At 40.4% G+C, this 20,360-nt stretch overlaps 1 protein-coding gene across 4 annotated transcripts in view; it reads left to right on the top strand.

The window, feature by feature from the left end:
* Positions 1-8,168: 8,168 nt before the first annotated feature.
* TAB3 (TGF-beta activated kinase 1 (MAP3K7) binding protein 3) overlaps positions 8,169-20,360 on the top strand; it is a 43,898-nt gene continuing 31,706 nt past the window's right edge. For 3 of the 4 annotated variants that reach the window (XM_066314013.1, XM_066314012.1, XM_066314011.1), the window contains exon 1: positions 8,171-8,469. The gene's annotated coding sequence lies outside the window, so the exon portion shown is untranslated. Of the gene's footprint in view, positions 8,470-20,360 lie in introns of all 4 variants that reach the window. The other variant, XR_010743011.1, reaches the window with a different exon arrangement.

Here is a 20,360-nt window from a genome sequence, read left to right as displayed (position 1 = left end):
TCTAATAATGAAGATTTTAATTCTTTTTAACCTGCATTCATTGTGTTTACTATTGTGCTGGCACAGATTTGACACAAAGGAAAATACATTGCTTGGAAAAGATGTTCAGTTTCTGTGCTGGAAAGCTGAATGTCTGATTAAAGGCTTATTTAAAAGGTGTTAGTTCCCTGAGGTACATCTCTCTGAAAGTCAACATTCATATTTTATTTTTTTTCTGGTTGATTTTTTTTCCTTTACCCCCTGTAAACTTTGCCTACCTTTTCAAACTACTGGCTTGAAGAAAACCCATCCAGATTTTGTGTGGTCATATAACTCAGGAGAATTGCTGGAATTTTCTGTCCTTTCTTTACTTGCTCTTATTTCTGCAGTACCTGACAGACGGTTATTCAGAACTTGTTTTCATGCTCTGATAATCTGTGTAGAAAAAAAATACAGAAGGCTGGACTATGAGAGCCTTGATTAGTACAGAACAAATGTATCTTAAGCCCTGCATGTTAGAATAGTTGCCCAATTTTATAAAATTTAAGTAATCCATACAAAACCACCAGCAGGAAGTTCTTCCTGGTCTTCAGAAAATTTACTTCTGTTCATTAAGGAGAAGAATGGTGGAATCAATTTCAGGAGTGTATATTTTCGAAGAGAGCAGAAGGTGTTGAATCTTTATTATTAGTGTCCCAGGGAAAACCTTTACATAGACCATCTGGAATTTCCTAAAAAGGAAACATTAATCTACTTCCACCTGATGACAGCAGGATTTGTTTTCTGTTTTCATATGCTTTATATTAGGTCCTGTAACTGGAAAAAGCCAATGGTCTTTGGATCAAAAGAGAATCATACTATTTGATACTGTGTTGCTTAATATTTTAATGGATTTAAAGTTACTACTGAGGAATCCATGGCAGCTAGCAAAAGGACCTCAGCAAAAAGACAGGTGTAAGAAGATGTTGTTTTTTTTTTTGTCAGTTGTCTTCCCATTCCAGTTCAGTTAGGGTATACCACACCAGAAATGTAGGAGGCACCTGCTACTATTGACCCCAGCATCACACAGAATGAAGGGCTAGTGCTTTTCAGCTGGCTGAGACAAGAGATGTCCCTTGCTTATAAACTAGTGTCCTCAGCAAAGCAAGTTAACTAACAGCTCAAACCCCACATATGACTTGGTGTCACTTTGGAAATAGCAGCTGTTTGTCCCCAGCTCTCTGGGGGAAATGTCTGCGAGTGACTCTGCAAAATCCCCTTACTGCACACATCAGTCCACAGTGTCCCAGCTGCAAAATCACTGAGGTCATGTTGTGCACAGTCCTTGTGCACCATTAACACTGTCTTGTGCCCTGCCCTGGCCTTACATTATCATTACACCTATAAAATACTCACAATATGGCCCATGCTGCTGGGAGTTCAATACTTTACTGATTATTGTCCTGGAAAGAGAGTTTGGAACTGGAAGTCAGAGATGCCTTCAGAGTTAAGTGTTAGTTTCTCAAAAATTGAGGGGAACTGTTTCAATAAAGTCTTGCAGCACACGCTGTACTTTAAAAAACTTCCGGGCCTCAACTCCCCCTGAATTACCAGTGTTCTTCAACCACCCCAGTCCTCCTCCAAAAGTGCTCGAGTTATAGAACTGCTCTGGCTGTAGGCTGTTCTGCAGTACTGCAAGATGTCATAAACTGCAAATCAACAGTCAAGACACTTTTAAATATTTAATTACAGGGCTGTACCTTAAAGCTTCCTTTTCAAGGTGCAAGAAGTTACAAGCTTTGCCCAGTGATTTGAGACAAAATTCTCCATTACTATTTAGGAACACATGCAGGTCATAAATTACCTAAATCTCTGGCCAGTAACCCAGTCTGTACTATGATACCACTGCAGCCTCTCTGCAGATACCTCTGCCACAAGAGCTGGTTCTGGTGTAGTAGGAACACTTACATTAACTTTCATCCAGCTAGAAACAGAAGTAATATAGACTCAGCAGCACACATTTCATCACTGACTCTACAAACCTGCAGAAATGCCTACATATACGTATACATTTATAATATATATATTTTTTATATTTTTAAAATATTTTAATATATTTATATATTTTTTCTATATATGATGTTTGTGAGCCGTCAGTAGAACCTACAGTGCTATATTAACATGACTGTCAAACTGTGTGCTAGCTGGATTACACTTGGCGTGGTCACGCCCCATCATTTACTGAGTAAAGACACTGCAAGTGCTGACTCAATAGACACATGCTGAAAGAGTTTTCCACACAACTTACACTCTTACTGCTGGCCCAAAATATTTCAGCATGGCTGAAATGAAACTTTCATAGCACGCTATAAAAATACAATCAAAACAATCACAGAAAGAAATTGGTTGTATTTTATATAATAAATAGGAACCTTGCCCAAACCTCATGTCCCACAGCAGGGTTGCACCTTTGTGTGGTATTACAGAGCGTAGTTTGAAAATCATATTTTATTACTCTTGTGCATCTTTCCAGGAATATAACAACAGAGACTAAAGCGAAGTATTTGCTTCACAGTCAAAACACACTGTTCCTTCTCTCTGTAACAACTCAGAGGGCTGTAGCACCCCTTGTATCTCTCTTGCCCAACAAATGAGTAGGAAAGCAAGAAAGAGTGTAAAGAACATTTGATCCTTAGGCAGTAATGTTTTCTATACACTGCACAGAACTCTCTTGAATTCCCATGAGTATTTCGTTTCTACAGACAGGGTTTTTCTGCCCTGCCATCATTCTGACTGCTTTCACTAGCAGCCATATTTGATGTGATGTGGTGATCTGCTCTCTGCCCGGCTCTGAGCAAGGGCTGGGCCACTGACTGTTTGTGATGATGAGTTTGGACAAGCAGTCAGTACAACTCAAAAGCACTATCTCCTTTTCAAATGTCACACTTCAGTGAAAAATCTGGGAACTGGAAAAAACACCCTGATACTGTTACATCTGATTACAGGAATTGAGGCAGAAATGTTACTCTCCTCCCTAGGGAACTGCAAACCACCAAATCATGCTAAGTTAAGGAAGGCACACAGAATTGTCTATTACGGCAATTTACAAATGTGTTTCTTTTATTGTCAAGAATTTAAACATCCGTAAAAGCAATTTTACAGGTCAGACTCCCCAATCTAGGTGCATCTATGCAACACATAAATGGCACAATGGACGCAGACCAGGAGCATTGTGTACACTGCGGAAGGACAGCCACACCTAAGATAAAAACGGAAGCTCATTTTCTGGAATACAGAGGTCCCACACAATAGCACTGGCACAGAAGGAGCAAATGACGTCGTTCATTTAAATTTCTGCTACCACAGGGGAACCCTAGGTATTCAGAAACTACATCTGACCAGAGCACCAAAGTTAACAGTGATGAAAAACACCCCTAAGGGAATCAATTATATTTATACATATCATCCAAAAGAGAAACACGGTCTTCATGTCACTTCAGGAAAACAAAAAATCACAAATTCCACTTAAATTATTACTAAGGCCTTTGAACCCTAACCACAAAAATGCATGCTCATAAAAGGCATACACACAAGGGTGTCTTTTCACTTTCCTCACACTACAGATTCCATTCAAACACTGAGAAAACACTTATGCCCCAATCCCTTATATGTTATGACTGATTTAATTCATCAGTCTTTCAGCACCAACTTAACAGCTCTAGTGAAAACTATGCCAGGACTGCAGCAGTTAAGGAGCTTCTGAAAAGGAACACTTGAAATTTTCATAAGTTTTTAAGCATGCTTTTGAAGAATCTGTTCTTCAAAAAGTCTACTTCTTCCAAGTCACAGACTAATCTGTAAAGCAGCAAACTTAATCATGGAAATTGCAAAATAAAAGTGATGACTGCAAGCCAACAAAGAGGTGGGGGCTGGCATCCTGGGGGAGCAGCTCTGTAGCTTTTCCCAGTGTCTGCCTTGTTCTCCAGGGCAGAAGATCATTCCCAAAGAGCAGCAGAGTTCTGTCCCTGCCTGCTGGAGTCACTCACGGAACTTCAAAGTACAAAGGCATGCCTTGAAAATGTTCTGGTTCAAAAAGAGATGTGACCACAGCATTATATATCTGCAGTGGAGAATAAGAGGAAAAGGGAATAGTGGGGGATAATGACTTATCCTTTCCTGGACACACATCCACTCTTGAACATGCACCAACAGGTTCCTCAAACTGTGTCAGGTGACCCTTCTGAGGGTCTAACAATATGTAGTTATTTAGATCTGCATTTCATATGGCAGCAAAAGATTCCACCTTAGGATAAAGCAATAACATTTTTGACTGTTTTTGGGAACATTTTCCATTTTCTCAGAGGTTTATTTTGACTTCTCAGCTTCACTATTGCTGTGTCTACTAACAAGTTCCAAGATACCTTCATTTGATCTCAACTTCTTGATCCATATCCCTGTTAAAACAAACATTTTCTACTGCTACCTCAGTGACATGGCTGACACCAATTTGAAATGAAAAAATAACCAGGGTATCTAGCAGTCAAAACAGCTTTACAACAGCTTTGCAAACAGCTTTAGCAGAAGGAAAAGTACAAAGGATGATGCATAATTCAAAAAAGTTTTGTTTAAATTTGGAATCTAGTAGATGAATTGTGCCCTAGAAAATATTTTTAGGGCAGAGAATTCACCTTAAGGTGAGGAAAGGCCAAGGATACATTCCTCAAATGTAATGAAACACAGTGAAGTGGGGCAGAATTACAACCCAATGGCACAGGACTTGTTAAAGAATATGCAAGCAGAATTAAAGTTATCATAGAAAGGATATCCTTGGCTGTGAGCTCCAGTTCCATAGGCATCCACCTAAATAATCCTGCTTAGAACCTGAATTCTGCAATTTCCTGAATACAAACTACCACAGGGGGTCAGCAGGATCTGACACCAAGTAGAACCACAGACCTAGAGACCTAGAGATGACTGCTCAGATTTCATCCCAAGGTAATTTCCTTCCATAAGGAAAATAGTATGAAAAAAAATGTTACCTTCTCACTCTAGGCACACATTCCTGATTTTTTTTTCTTTATAGTGTTAAATACTTGAAGTATTTTAGGACCAAAAAATACAACTTTTTTTTTTTTAATAAAATTCTGACAAATGGATGCATTCCATTCCCACATAGTGGGAGTATATTCCCCTTTAGGCATCACCAAATAAACTTATTTGGTGCATTTCAGTGACAAAACACCACCCGTAGTGTAACAGGGGGAAAGAATGCAGCCTGACTTTTTAGATTCAAGACTCAGTTTACAGTGCTTACATTGGAAAATTATGCTTTTGATTTGTAAATGGAACTAAGTGAGCATAGGAACTATTCAGACAGAAAGCCTATGGAAGGGTCATTTTACCAAGATGCTTTTCTGACTGTAGTTCCTAGGCACAAACATGCATAAAATTGCTTTCTTCCAAAATAGGAAAATGGGTCTCTTGGACTGTTGCTCATAAAGAGAAGAGGGGAGAAGAAATAACTACATTTTTGTTCTGCTAAAAAATTAATGTAGCATGGAATTTAAATCCAAACCTGAGGCCTTTCAAAGATGGGAAGTAGTAACTGCCATAAGCTTTAAATAGAAAAAAAAAAATCACACAGAACCCAGGGGCATTTTCATCCAGAAGTCATTACACAGACTGGATTTAACAATGAATTCCATTTGACTTTGAGTCAACTGTCTGAGCTGCAAGTATTGAGGTCTAGCTTTCAAATTCTGCATTGCATATATTGCATTTTTTAAAATACAAGAAAAAAAATGGTGATTTATTTCAGAGTCCTGATACTCTGGTTCCCACACAGCTATCTAAGAACAGCCCTGATTACTCAGTGCCAGCTCTCCTTGTTTCCAGCTGCTAAATCCCATTAGAAGCAGCTAAAAATGCATTAAGCGCTTTCCTAACATTACTTTTCCATATAATCAATTTTTGCAGTTGTCATATGGCTAAGAGACAGAAAAGCTGGATCAGCAATAAAATTAACTGCCCTCAGAGATGTGTTCAGCAAAGTTAGAACACACACACAATCTTTGATTTCTAGGGTAATCAGGCACCTAATACCCATAAGGATTTTTTTTCTTAAATTCTTGAGCACAGCCCTGGCTGTGCTGTGATTAATTGTGAAGTTTCAAAACTGATTAATTTCCCAGTCTCACAATCCTGCTCTCAAGCCTACAACTAGCTAAAAGTAGATGAAAAATTCTGAGTGTTTGCAATTTCTGTTGGAACACTCCTGCTTTGAAAGTGGGATAAAAGTCAGGCAATTGCTGGATTAGTCCTCCATTATTCCATTGCAGGGAAATTGCAGAGGAAAAGCGTAATTTCCAAACAAAAATAAAGCACTGGTTGCTTCTGAAGTGAAATGGAGCCATGGAGCCCACTTGTATGAAGCTACAGTGGTTTGCCAAGACACACTGGGGCTTTAGTACAAGGAGTTTACAAAGAGGCAGTGACAAAGTGACTCAGATGTTGATTTGAAAAATCAACCTGGAACTGACAATGACAGGATGAACTAAGACAGTAGCTGGACAATACCAAAAATGCTGTGGAAGCCAGGGCCATCACGTGTAAGCCAGGGCACAAAGACTGTCATGTGCACACCAACAGCTCTACCAAGGGCTGCTTCTTACATTTTAAGGGAGACTAGATACAGCTATGGGAGTTATTAATTTGCATTAGCAGCACACATGTATATTTTGGATTATTTGGAAATATATTTGGAAATTATGGATTTTTGCTGAGGAATATGCACTTCACTATCTTGATAATAGTTCCAATCACAGGATAAGAACTAATCTCTTTTAGATGCAAGTATTGTTGCACCGAGATCCTGTTTACTTCCGGTTTTGCATCTTTCCTCTCCAGAACTGTTAGTCAGGCTTGGCGTGTTTCCGATGTAGGGATCAGAATACAGGAATTCCCTAATTAACTTCACACAACCTCTGACACAGGAGCCGAGGCCTCTGCACAAGGAAGACGACGTGGAGAGCCAGTAATGACAATACAAGACACACGTCCCCCCTGCACTTCTAATTCTCTACCAGAGAGAGACAGAGGGTGGTCATAGAGCTCAGCATCTGCTCTCATCGGTATCCATGCAGTGCTGTTTTGTGAAACTGCGCTAAGTAAAAAAGAAAAAAAAAACCTACACAAAGACAGACGTTGTCTAAGCAAAGAAAAATACCTAAACACATGCACATAAATCCTGAAAAACACAAATCATGGTTGGGAAAAGCTGCTTTAGACCAGTTTACTCTGGCACACAAACCGAGTGTAATCTCGGGGCCGAGTAAGTGGATGAAAAATCAGAGTACACCCACTAAACCATCTGCAAGGTTCTGCCTCAACAGGAAGATTTCAGCCTCCGTAGTTGTCAATTAAAAGTTCACATTGGATCAATCCATATTAATCCTAACTGCCCCAAGTCCGTCCTGCAAGCAGAGGGACACAAAAATATTACTTGGACTGGCACAAGATGATGACACATTTGGGTAAGAGCATAGCACACCAGCATGTTTCTGCTCATAGCTATCCCGTGCTGTGTAAGAATACACACTGGAACAGATCGTCCAGAGAGGGCACGGAGTCCCCCTCATGGAGACATTCCAGCACCGGGGCCCAGCACCAGCCCATTCCAGCCTGGGCCCAGTCCCGAGCCACGTACACTGGGATGGCCCAGCACAGGCAGAGGGGCTGGACCATATGACCCACTGTGGTCCAACCTGACACATTCTGTGATTCTGTGAACTGTGCCGTAGCCACTGTGTCCACGCACCTTATCGCTGCCGTCAATATTCAGAAAATAACACCTTATTTCCAGTCACTCCAGCCCAACCACGCTCAGGCTTCTCTAGAGGGGGGAACCCGAGACGAAGGCCCCCAGTCACATCTAGCACACAGCACTGTGTCCTGCCCCGGTTCCGGGAAAGCTCCGTTTAAAGGCGCTGAATATCCCGGCGGGGAAGGGGCAGAGGAGGGACAGCAGAGAAGCCCCAGCGCGGAGCGCCCTCACACCGCCCTGGCCCCGCCCCCCGAGCCTGGCCCCGCCCCCCAGGGCCGGTCCCGCCCCCAGCCCCGCCCCGTCACGCCTTCCCCCGCTAGTCGCCGCCCGCCTTCGCGTCCCCCGCTCTCCCCCCGCCGGTGCCTCCGCCAAGTCTCGCGAGAGCCGTGCGGTCCGGCGCGCGCGGGCCGCGCCATGTCGGATGCCGTTGGGCGCAGCCGGGGCCCCGCCCCGCCCGGCGGCCCCAGCGCCCCGCACTGAGCCCGGAAGCGCTTCCCGGCCGCGCTCTGCCCCGGGACCCCGTCCCTGCTCCAGCCTCCGCTCCCCGCGCCCGCCGGGGCACGCGCCTCTCCCTCTCCCCTTCCTCAGGAGGAGCGGGGGGGCCCCCGCAGCGGGGCCCGGGGCAGAGCCGGGGGGCGGGAATGCAGCCGCCGGAGCCGCAGCCGGAGCCGAGCCCCCAGCGCAGCACGGTGAGGGGGGGCGGTGGTCAGGGAGAGGTGCGGGGCGTGGGTCTGGGGGCGGACGGGGCCACCCCGCTGCCGAGGGTCAGTGAGGGAGGCTCGGGTGACACCCCGCGGTCCCCGATCCCGCCGGGCTGTGGGTGTCCCCCCTCCCCGTGGGGGAGCGGGCTGGAGCCGTCCCGGGGGACACGGACCGGCTGCCCCAGGGAGCAGGGGCTGTCCTGCCCTGCGTGGGCCCGGGTGTGGTGACGGGAGGCGGCTCGTGTTGATCCTGGCTCCTGTTTTGCTGCCGCACTCCCACGCACCGAGCAGGGAAAACTTTGGTCTTTGTTTTTGGAGCCCTGTGCGGAGTGAGGCGGGCGGGCTGCCCGGGGATCCCGTGCGGGTGTTCCCTCGGCAGAGGCTGTGGTGTCCGCCGGGCCACTGATGCTGTTCTTGGTGCCTAAAAATAAATTAAATAATAAAAAGCAAATGGATTCACAGGTAAACGCTGCCACTGCCCCTTGGACGTGACTGCAGCGCGATGCTGCTGCTGCTGTGCCTTGGCTCTAGAAACAGAAGGCCCTCAAAGGTAGCGAGGCCTTGGCTATGCTCTGTCCAGATTCTTGGCTTCAGGTCTGGTTTGAGATCTTATCGACCGCTTGTATTGGCTCTGAGGAAGATTAACTCGAGTTTCATTTTAGTTGGTTTGTTTTTTTTTTTTTTGTAACGTAAATGGATATGGTGGATGGATGCAGCTCTTGTGCTGTTCAGTGTTAGTGTAGGACTGTGCAGTCGCTATGCTTTTCCCCTTGCTCAAACATAACTTGTAACATGATATTCGCCGTTGTTTCCCTGGCTTTGGCAAGGAGAAAACAAGGAGAGGAAAGACAATTGCTTAGATGGCTTGGGAGAATCTGTACTTCAGGGTTTGGTGGAGATTCCCCGTGTCCAAAATAATGGAATGGCTCAGATACACCACACTTGGAAAGTGATGGAAAAAATCAAAGTAAGACACTGTTCAGGTAAACATGCATAAAACTGTCATGGAAGGTCTCAATGCTAATAGGTTTGAAGATGCTGTTCTTCAATTTTAAATAAATATTGAGGATGGTCAGGTCAACTTGTCCTGCTGATGTGTCAATATGTGTTTGTTATTTTTAGTACTGGTGTTTACTGTAACAAAATTGAGTAGTATTTCTTTATGGACTTACAGTTCTGTAGCAGGACCACCTGATCACTAATGTTTCCAGGGGACTTAGTATAACAGAATTCTTAAAACTTACAGGTAAAGCTTGTATGGTCAAAGGCCAGTCACTGTTCTGGTAACTTTAATTTTGTTTTCTCAATCTGTGAGAAAAGGAATACTTTTTTCTGCCCCTCCTTAAGTATATTTGCAGTTAACATATTTCATGTAAAAAGAAGAAATGTTAAATTCATTTCCTCTTTATAGAGAGAGAGGAACAGCATTCTTAAAAATAAAGTATTTCACAACATTTGTTAAGGCTTGCACTTTGTCCTGCCTTGTGAATGGTATCTGTTGACTGCAGTAATCTGAAGAGTGCTGTAGCAACCTGTATTAAAGTATATATAGATTGTCTCAGTTTGTCCATAAAATTACCAACATACCTAATTTTGCATACATTAGTAAAGAATAGTGAAATCAGCATTTAAGCTTGCCTTTAACCTTTTGGTTTAAACACAGGTAGCTGGATAAGTGTGATGTATTCTTACTATGAAATTATACTTTCATTATGTATTTTTTTCCATTTTGGGTCATAAACTTTACAGATAATGCCTGCAGGTAAATATAATGAGGGTATTGTGAGATCTGTGTCCATTCTTGTTTCTTGAATCTCATTGAGCCTCCTTTTTCTTTCCATGCATTTTCATCTTGAGGAAGACTAGATAAGTTGAAGAGGTATTGTGAAAACATACCTGACTTTCAAGCAGCTTTAGTGATGTCTGTGCTGGTGTCTCTCTGTTGAGTTGCAGGTAATCCTAATGGAAAAAGACTCCTTTGAAGCCATCCAGGAGGATACATTGATATGCTTCCTTGGGTTATCCAGCAGTAACTCTCCTCTGTCCCCTCAAGACTAATGTAGGGCTTAAATAAAGTTTTTGATTGTGCTGCTCTGTAGAGCCTTTCTCCTGACTTCAAACCTGTGATGGTTCATTTTGTATGTCTTTGCAAACAGCATAAGGAGCCTCAAAGTGTGACCTGCAAAAGTGTTCTTGGTTAGGGCAAGAGTTCCATGGGTATGTGCTGCAGTACATAATAAATAGGAAACCTAAGATGTTTTATTGAATTATTTTTCAAAGCCCTTTGTCTTCAGCTGGGATGATTTTCAAATCCCTACTTTCACAGCTTCAGTGTTTCAGCAAAATCACCAACACAAGCAAAAGCCTTTGATTTGCTTTTTTGACACCAAAGGTATTTTAGTGACGATGGAGTCATTGAGTCAATGATCAAATCTAGTGAGTTTTGGGTAACGTCAAGTCTGTCGTGCTTAGTCATCCAACTCAACCATGCTGTGACACATCGTGCTCTGGGAGCATCTCTGATGCTGCTGTTCCACTGCTGTGGGCTGAAGTAGGTGCAGTGCCTGTGTGCAAGTAAAGTGTAACTAAAGGTGTTGCCAGTGGAAGTTACTCTTCTTACATGATGTGGTTAAAAACGGAGTGTGAAACTGAGACGGTTCATACAAAGCCTGAAACAGTACCATAAGTTTTTGGACTACTTTTGACTGCAAGGTACATGGTAGAAGTGTCTGTAAGTTGTGGTTTGGCAATATCTTTTCCTGTCCCTGTTACTGTCCTTACTCAAACAGAAAAATAAAGCCAAACTGAAAAATTATGGGGCTGCCTAGTGCAGTAAACTGATATTAGGGATTTGCTTTCGAACTTCTGGCAAAGTTTTCTATTATTGTATTTTTCTTTTCTGAGTTCAAACTCTTGGTTTCCTATATAATACATATTTTTCCTAGGCTTATTTCTGTATGGGCATAGTAGACTAAAATACTGTCCACAAGGCAATATTGCCTGCCTTGTTTCTGTGGGAGATCGAGGACCCTTTTGCAAAAGTTCAGTGTGTGGTTTTGTCATGTTGCCAGTTCTCACCTGTGAAGCTCTCGCCGTAAATGGAAAGATGAGTTTTGAAATACTTGTTTAGACTCGTGTGTGCAAATGGTGAAGGTGTTGGTTGAAAACACTGGTGGAATAAGTCCCTGTAGTCTGCCAAACCATCAAGTGTCAATCAGTTGTCCTTTGAAAGGCTTTCAGACTGTGAATGTGCTCATAATACTTAAGCAAAATGCTCTCTGCAGCTCCAGACAAACGGTGGCATTGAAGGTGTTCTGTGGTACTGAATATCTATAGTGGCTATCTCCTGTTCTGTGTGAGGAGGGTGATTGATTGGTCAGCAACTTCTGTGCTGTGTCAGTCAGTGTTTAAGAGGTGGCACTGTGGTATTGGTATCCAGGAGACTCATGTGCACAACTTCCAGAAAAAAAAGGTCACTGAGGTGATTTCATTGACTTGAGAAGCTGAAATATATGTCACAAAATATAATGTGAGACAATGCTACTGTATTGCTGATACAGTTCAAGTTGTGCAGTGAGTTCTTATTGTTTGGCATTTCTCTTGTACTTTTTTTCTTTTTGAAGATTAATTATACCAGATAGATTACAATGTCTGTCTCAGCTTAATATCAAAGTAGAAGTAACATGTCAGTATTCTTACACCCCATTGATTACTATGTTGAATGTTTCTCCCTATTCAAGTGTTGTTTTAAAATGGCCAGCATAGCACTACAGTGTAAAAATGAAAAATACCATCTCTTTTGAGGTTATATACAGCTTTGTGTTTTTAAAAAGCATTACTTCTTCTGGTGGGCTTTGTTTTGTTAAGGGCCTGAAAGCAAAGTCGTGGTATTTTAAAAGCATTGAATTACCAGGTTTTGTCCTAATTTGGCTCTATTAAAAGGAAAATTGCTGCTCTTTTCAGAGAGTTGTTTAAAGCAGGGGGCTTTGTAAGCAAATAGCAAAGTCACAAAGAGACAGAGAGAGGTCATTCTGCTGTGCTGATGTTGAGCAGCCTGGCTGTCACAGCTCAAGTACAGATGTTTTCCTACCTGCATGTGGCCTTCCTGGTGCATCACTGAGAGTGTTTTCTGGAAAACACCTTTCAGCAGATTCTATTCAGTCTTGTTCCACACTCAGAATAAAATACTTTCTTTCACATGAAATTGCCTATCCACTAAAGTGTACATTAATTTGAAAAGTGGGTCAAAATTTCTGTGAAATCATGGTTGATCTAGGGGCAAATGGAGAGTTTTTAGAAAAAAAAAACTCTGTTGCTATCAGTATTTGTCTTGGATGTTGTGGCAGGAAAAAAACCTTGTATTAAGCTGCATTCAGTATTGACTATTTCTTACCAGATTTGGTAAAAAGAACCACAGCAGTGCTGGTATTTTAATCTTGCTACAGGTTTAAGCTTAAGCATTTTTCCATTCCTTGGTAATATTCTGGGGTGATTTGCCCCCAAGTCTCATCTGTTTGAACAATTCTTCCTGGTTTACAGTGACACAGCTGCATTAGAAAATGGCTGACAAAAAGTTTTAGTTTGTTCTATGTATGTTTTTTGTTGGTATAAATCCTCAAGTGTAATTCTTTGTCTTCAGTTGGGAGTTTGTATACTTTGGCTTGACTCAAGATATAGGCATTTTTTCCTAGCACTTGAAAGAGTTACATATTTGTTTTGTTCTTTCACTTGGGCATAGGATCAATAATAGTTTATGAATAGGAGATGGTTGTTGTTGGTTTTGGTGGTTTTTTTTGTTGGTTTTTTTTTTTTTTCCACTAGATGTTGTAGAAGTTATGGAAGAAATTTGCTTTCATGTGGATGTTCTCAAAGATCAGCTTGCAGAAATATTAGACCAGATACTAAGCTGTTGCAGAGCATTGCATTAAAGTGTATCTGCCTTTTTTTTTTTTCCTTGAAATTGTTTTATTTGTCTTGAAACAATAGTAATTCTCACTGTAATCCTGCTAATGTTGGATCAGAAATGATGTGTCTAGATAAGATAAAGTGTTAATTCAGTACAATTTCTCGGTTGCTTCTTATTTGCTCCAAAAAATACCAATAGGCTGAATCTCTACTAGCAGACGTTGCATGAAAAATCATCTTCTCACTGCTGATTTCAATGTGGTTAAAATTTTTGAGTTATTTTGTGGATATTCTGCTGAAAAGTCACTTCATGTTCTTTCCTGATAAAAATAAAGTTTTAGCTGCTGTGTGATTGGGACATTTGCAAATGTGACTTCAATAATTGCTGAGTAAGTGTTTTAGCTGAATTTGGAACACTACATGAAATCATATTTTAAAACTTTTGTCAGTGCTTTTGTACATTAGCATGGATTTTTTTCAACTCATTAGTAAGTTTCAAGTGGACAGCACAGGGGAACAGCTATTTGAGTCTTTTATCTGTGCCTTGTTTCTTGCTGTTTGGGCAACATCATGAAAATGTGGTTATAAAAGTTTGCATACTGTCCCAACTTCATGAGCATCAATGTGTTATAGAGGTGTTTCACAATGGATCTCATTGTTGGGCTGAATGCCTCATGCATTGGGGGTAAGAACTTCTGGAGTAACTGCTCAGGAATATGCAGTTGAGTACTTTGTCCTGCTCTTACACTGAAGCTGTTACTCTCTGGTGTGTACTGGTTTCAGTAGCAGGCAGTGACGGTGAGAATTATCCCTGTTCACATCCAGCTTCCTTCTGTGTTGGTTTGAGTTCATTGGCACTTTCTGCAACAAACATTTTTAATTAGTGTTTTCTTGGAATATCCAGTTTAAAGGAAGAGAGGTCAGACAGGGAAGAGCGAGTTTGTACCACATCTATTGCAGCTGAATTAAGTTCATAAATGGCAGAATGTAGGTGCTCTTAAATGAAATCTGCCTTTTTGCTTTTGAAGCCCAGCCTCTAGATGCTGTAAATGCTTCTCTTGCTTTAAAGAAAGTTCCAAGTCAAGTAAATGTTCTACCTACCAATCCTTTTCAAGATTTGGGAGTTGAGGTAAATGAGGCTGAAGGTAGCCTTAGGCCTGCGAGAGACCTGAGGAAGATCAGCTATTTTGGTCTGTCTTTAGAAATTATGATCTACTGTATTAAAAAAGAGATAGAAAAAGAGTCAAAAAATACATAAATGTTGAAATAATGTTCCTTCATCGAGGAGTAAAGAGTCTGTAAGAGGGAGATGGCTTCTGTAGAGAACAGCTAGAAGCTTTCCAAAGAGAAGAAAGAATCCTCTCAGCAGCTCTGTACAGCAGGTCTTGATGGTCTTTAGTTCCATCAGGTGAGTGACGTCTTCCTATAGTAGTGTGGACACTGAGGCATCTTCAGTGATCTCTCTAGTTGTTACTCATGGAGGCACTAGTCCCAACAACACAGATGTTTCTGGTACTGTGATAAACAGTACTTCTATTTCTGGAGGAACACCCAGTCACTTAAAAGCTGCTTTTCCATAACTGAGACATTTTACTGTAAAAATTGTAGCAAAAATTTATGACACTTCTCCTGAGAGCATATGTTATCCAAGATGTGATCAGGGCATGGAGGCTTGTGCTGTTTGGTTCCTGTCTGCACTGTTCAGTTCTTGGGTTTGGATTTCAGCAATCCCAGTGCAGTTTGTTCTCATGTCCATCTGTTATTGAGAGGTTGAAGCACAGTAATAGTGGACTGGTGTCTCCAGTCTGATGGAGGATTCCTGTCCTGGAAACAGAGAGGAGGTGGAAGAAGAGCTCCTACTTCTCTTACCCTTTTAGAAATCCATATCTTCTGAGAGATTCTGCTCACTCTTCTGGTGGTTGGTTGAGGTGGAGAAAATTTCTTACTGCCAGTCCTGGGCTCAGTGAAGCTGTGGTCACTGTGAGGTTGTAGTTCATGGTCTTGATGGCTCAGAGATCTAGCTGAAGGGGGATTGGTGTTGGGGAGCTGACAGGAAAGGAGCAAAAGAAATTTAACTCTCTTCTGTGAATTGAGTTTTAGAAAGACCTCCATAAAACCAAGCAGTCCTTATGTGCTTTCCCCCACCACTGAATCCTGTTAAAATGTATGCCACAGACCATTCTTTGTTTTGTCCAGTATCCTGTAAAGAAGTTTAAAGAATGAGACTCTAAACATCTCTTGTTTTTTGAAAGTTTTGAAAGGTAAAGCTTTTGTGAGCTCTACAAGAAGAGGAAAAAAAAAGAAATAGGTTTAAGTGTTAGAATTTCTATGATTCAGGTGAGAAGAAAGTAGTTGTGACATTTGACATTTTGATATGTTTTGTTCTTGTGCTTTGATTATGTGCTAAAAAACAGATTCCAGAAAGAACAGGTGTGTCTTATGGGAGAAGTTGTGTTCTTGTAGCAAATTTCTGCTTTGGGGCTACGCTGAATAGCTTCTCTTGGGCATAATCCTTGGATTGCTCTATCCACTTGACAATTCGTGAAATATTTGAGTTTAAGCTTTGCCAGAAGCCTTACTTAGTCAGCCTTGGAGTATGGACTATAGATACTTTGAATTACTTCCTAAGTGCTGCTTTCTGATCTTTTTTTGCCACTGTTGGTTGTAGTGCCATCAGTAAAAATGGTTGACTGCCACATGCTTATGTAAGCTGCACTCATTTTTTTAAATGAAACTGTTTATGCACAGTCTGTTTAGTCTGTTCAGAAAACGAACGCTCTATGTACTTAAGGGGAATACACTTAGACTTGCTTAGGGCTTTCTTTTGTCTGCTTTTCTGAGTTTTGTTTTGTTTTGTTTTTCACTATAGTTGGTTTTATGGGGGATGAGGGCGGTGTTTGTTTTCTTTTCCCAGCAAGTGTATGGTATACTTAGACTTGTAGGGCAAGTTATTTCTGTGTATAATAGAATTTGTTAGTTATGTAAGCGTGTTACATAATAAAAAAAGTAATCTTAATTTTTATAAAACTATAATAAAAGTCAAGCAAGGAGAAAAACTTGGTGTTTGTGGTTATTTGTTCAGTACTACTAATGATCCCATATTCTGTACTATGAGCATCTTAGTTGTTTGGTTACCTCATAGCATGTACATTATGGCAGAATGCCACTAGAAACCTATCCAGTAGACAAGTACTCTACAAAAAAATTGGATTTTTTTAATATTCAGAAAGTATTTTGATGATGATTTAAATAATGCATTATTTAAAAGCAGTTAAATAGCTATTGCATTTGTAGTAAGCAGTATTTAATTTGGGTTCCTTTAGTGGTTAATGATTTTACTAGCTATGAAAAAAGACTGCTTAAACATTAAATGAGTTTACTAAGGTGCATACCTCAAGGTTGAATTATAATAGGTTTTTATTACACATAAATTAAAGTACATCACATTTGTGTTAGTTTTGTTAAATGCTCAAAGATGAGTAACTTCTGAGTGTAATACTGAGACTAAGTCTTTCTGCAGAATAACTTTTCAGGAGGGATCTGTGAGCATTGTAAACGTGCCTTTAGATGTTTGTTTTCATTCTTATTTGATACTGGATTAAACTCATATCTGTTTTATGTGTCTCAAAATACTAACATTTTTTCAATCACAATATTAGTATTTTGTGTAGTTTGCTCTGGTTTTTGGATTATTTTCTCCATTCTGTGATTTGTATTTGCTTATCCCTGAAAATTATAACTATTCTGGTTTGATGGCTTTGTTTTTCCTGTGGTCAAGGCTAAGAACTTTCCCCAGTTCTTCCAAATAAAAAAGAAGATGGAGATTCAGGAAGGCAGATTTCCATGAAGTTGGGAACAATCAATCAGTGTTCTCCAAGGTTTAGGTTTCTGAACTGCTTGACTATAGATCATCTGGATTTCAAGGAGATGCTGATTTTTCTATCATTTAATGTGGAAAATAAGACTTCTAGAAAATGTTACATGTTTTACTTTAGCATCTAAATCACTGAGTAAAGTGTGACCCACTGGATACATTGGTTGCAACCAGAACTGTTGGTTACATAGTTCCTTGCTACTATGATGTTCCTGTAAAACTGCTAAATGGAATCAAAGAGTTAAGTCTTGGACTGTGACTTGGACTGCTTTCTTAAGGAGAAAGTCTGGTTTCTAATAAGTTTGTGCTTTACCTGAAGGGAGAGTCTGCTCTGAGGTCTTCATGGCCATATCTCATGCTGACGCTTTGGTTTAACACTTCTTTCTCGCTCACCCTGACTGCTTCTGTCTCGAAGTTTTGTGTCTGTCTGTGACACAAGATATTGTGGGGTTTTGAGGGGACTCAGGGAGCTGATCCAGTTTGGGTATTTAGTGTTTTAAATCAAAGTTTAGCCTTAGTGATGCCCATGTTGCCATTTGGTCTCGAGATTGGTGGTGGTGTTTTGGGAGGAGCAAGCATTGAAAGGAAAGGAGAAGCAAATTCTTCCTTCAGAATTATTGTGTTTTTACTGGTTTTAAGTGATTATGAAACAGTCAGATGATACTTCCTTTGTGACAATGTCTGTTGTGGAAGCGCCCAGAGTGTGTGCTGTTGGTGAGCATTTTATGATGATGAATACTTCCCTAGACAAAGATTCCCCCTACCACCCCAACTTATTTCCTGAAATTAAGGGGGTTTGTGCCTAATACGCACTTGTTTAATTTTTTTCATGTTTTTTCAGAGTTCAACAGCAGTATTAAAATCACCTCTTTTTTTGCTGGGTTTGCGGTTTCCTTGGTGTTTTGTGTTGTGACACTATCTAGGCAGCTCAGTATTTGAGTGTACTATGTTCATAATTTTGGGTGTGTTTTTTTTCCTTCCATTAATTATTTTGCACTTTTGATGTTTGAGAATTCCTCTCCCTCTCCTTTTCCTCTTACTCAGCAGTTCTAATATTCCAGAATTCACTGTTAAGTTGTCTTTCATGACTCCCAGATCAGTCTAGCATATGTTCATTACATAGTCTTCATTAGAGATGTGTTTTTGTGCTATTAATTTAAAAACTGCTTTTAAAATGTAAAAAACATTTGGAAGTTCCATTTTATTTAGGTAAAAGCAGTTGTATGAAAAAATTTGTTGATTAGGGACACATGCTTTTGATTTCTAGTAATGAGATTTCCTTTAAATATTTGTTACTTATTTGAAAATAAGAATTTGAACTTTAGAAGTTGCTTTTTTGTAATAAATCATGCTGATTGAGAATTTTTAATAGTATTTAATCATGCTTATATGATTCTTTCATGATGTCATTGAAAGTTTACATAGTGAATAGTAAATAGAAAGTCAATACTACAGTGCTTGAACCTGTGGCTTTATTATGTGCCTGTTTGGGGTTTTTTATGTTTAGTTTCTATTTATTCTGGGCTTAATTCAGCTGAATTGAGCATGTATAACACAGAAGGAATGTCTTTACCCTTACACATGCTTGAAAAGGTGTTATTATAAAGGCAGTTTCTCATTAGGCTGCTTTGTCCATGGACTGTGTGCAGTTCATTAACTTTGCAAATAGGCAGAAAGTTGCTCTTATCAAAGTGAGTGGTTGGGTGTGGAAATCTGACAAAGTAATAGCGATTGTGTATTTGAGGAGGTGTGTACAGAGTTGAATGTACACTGTCTTCTGTAAGTGTTTAATTTTGTGTGAAATTTAGTTTTAATCCATGTGAAAATTAGGAAAAATATGTAACAAGATACTGAATTAAGAGTAACTCCATAGGTTAAACTATGCAGACAGTAATAGAGAATGAGTGGCTATTGAGTATCCCATGTCTTGTGTATTCCCTGACGGGAGCCCAGTAACCCATGTTGGCAGAGGGTGGCTAAAACAGAGAATCAGTAAGGCTGGATGAGATGGTATTATAATGTAAATTTGAGAACTGGGGGTTCTTTTGATTGTGGTTCTCAGGTAAACACTGTTAAAAGAAAAGAAAGATTTCATCATTTTTCAGCCAATAAAACCCCCAAACTTTGAACAGTACTGAGTTTGGTTCGCCATAATGGAAAACTGGTGGGGTGAAATAGTCGTGAAAATAAACATCAATTATTTTTTGTATTGTCTGTTTTTTTTTTAAATATTAAAACCTTTGATTTTTTAAAGCTGATGCTGAATCAAAGGACAGGCTTCTGAGAGGTATCTAATTACTCAATTCACATATTTCTCCAGCAGCTGGAAGGAACAGAGAATCTGCATATGATTTATAGTCAAACTTAACAGGTTTGTTATGGTATTGCTCAGCTCGTGTGGCCATTCACATACTGAATGTGCAGCATTGCTTTCCATCCTGTGGGGGAGGAATGACACAGAACAAAATAGAATAAGGCTTGTGCTTAAACAGCACTGAAATGTCAAAGGTTTTCATCTCCTTCCTTCTCCCCCCTCTCCTTTAAAAGCAGAGGGAACCCAAAGCTTACGCTTGAGTCTGGGTTATGTAAATGCTTAGAGCCGAGTTTATTTGCACTAATGTTATGAGAATTCTGAAGGAGTCATTGGGCTGTTTGGTGGAGCAGAGGGTGTGACTACTTGTGCTATGATTTTGGAATCGAGGCATCAGATTACAATGTTATTTTAATGTATTTTTGCTTTCAGCTGGTTAGGGTTTTTTTTTATTATTATTATTATTCAGAAATGTACAAATCTCTCACTTTGTGCTCCTTTGTCCTGGGCAGGCGTTATGTATCACTCATGTGCCTCGAGGGATACTCTGGTGGCTGTTGTGCTTGGATGGCCGGGGGGGGGACAGCAAGTTGTTTTAAACTTCAGATTTTTCTACCATCTAACCTCCTATTGTATATAAGACTGCATTGGATTTGTGGGAAGATATGACCTTGATTTTTTTTTTTTCTTATTTTTTCCCTCTGTGTTTTCTGTATGTGATGCCCCTTTAAGACTCAAGGGAGTTAAACAAGAAGACTGGTTTGAAAAGGTTGAAATTCTCAGTTACTA

Source organism: Sylvia atricapilla, chromosome 2, assembly GCF_009819655.1.
Source record: "Sylvia atricapilla isolate bSylAtr1 chromosome 2, bSylAtr1.pri, whole genome shotgun sequence".
In the NCBI taxonomy this organism is placed as follows: Eukaryota; Metazoa; Chordata; class Aves; order Passeriformes; family Sylviidae; genus Sylvia; species Sylvia atricapilla.
The sequence above is the reverse complement of the archived record's forward strand: the minus strand, read 5'-3'. Positions and strand labels throughout refer to the sequence as shown.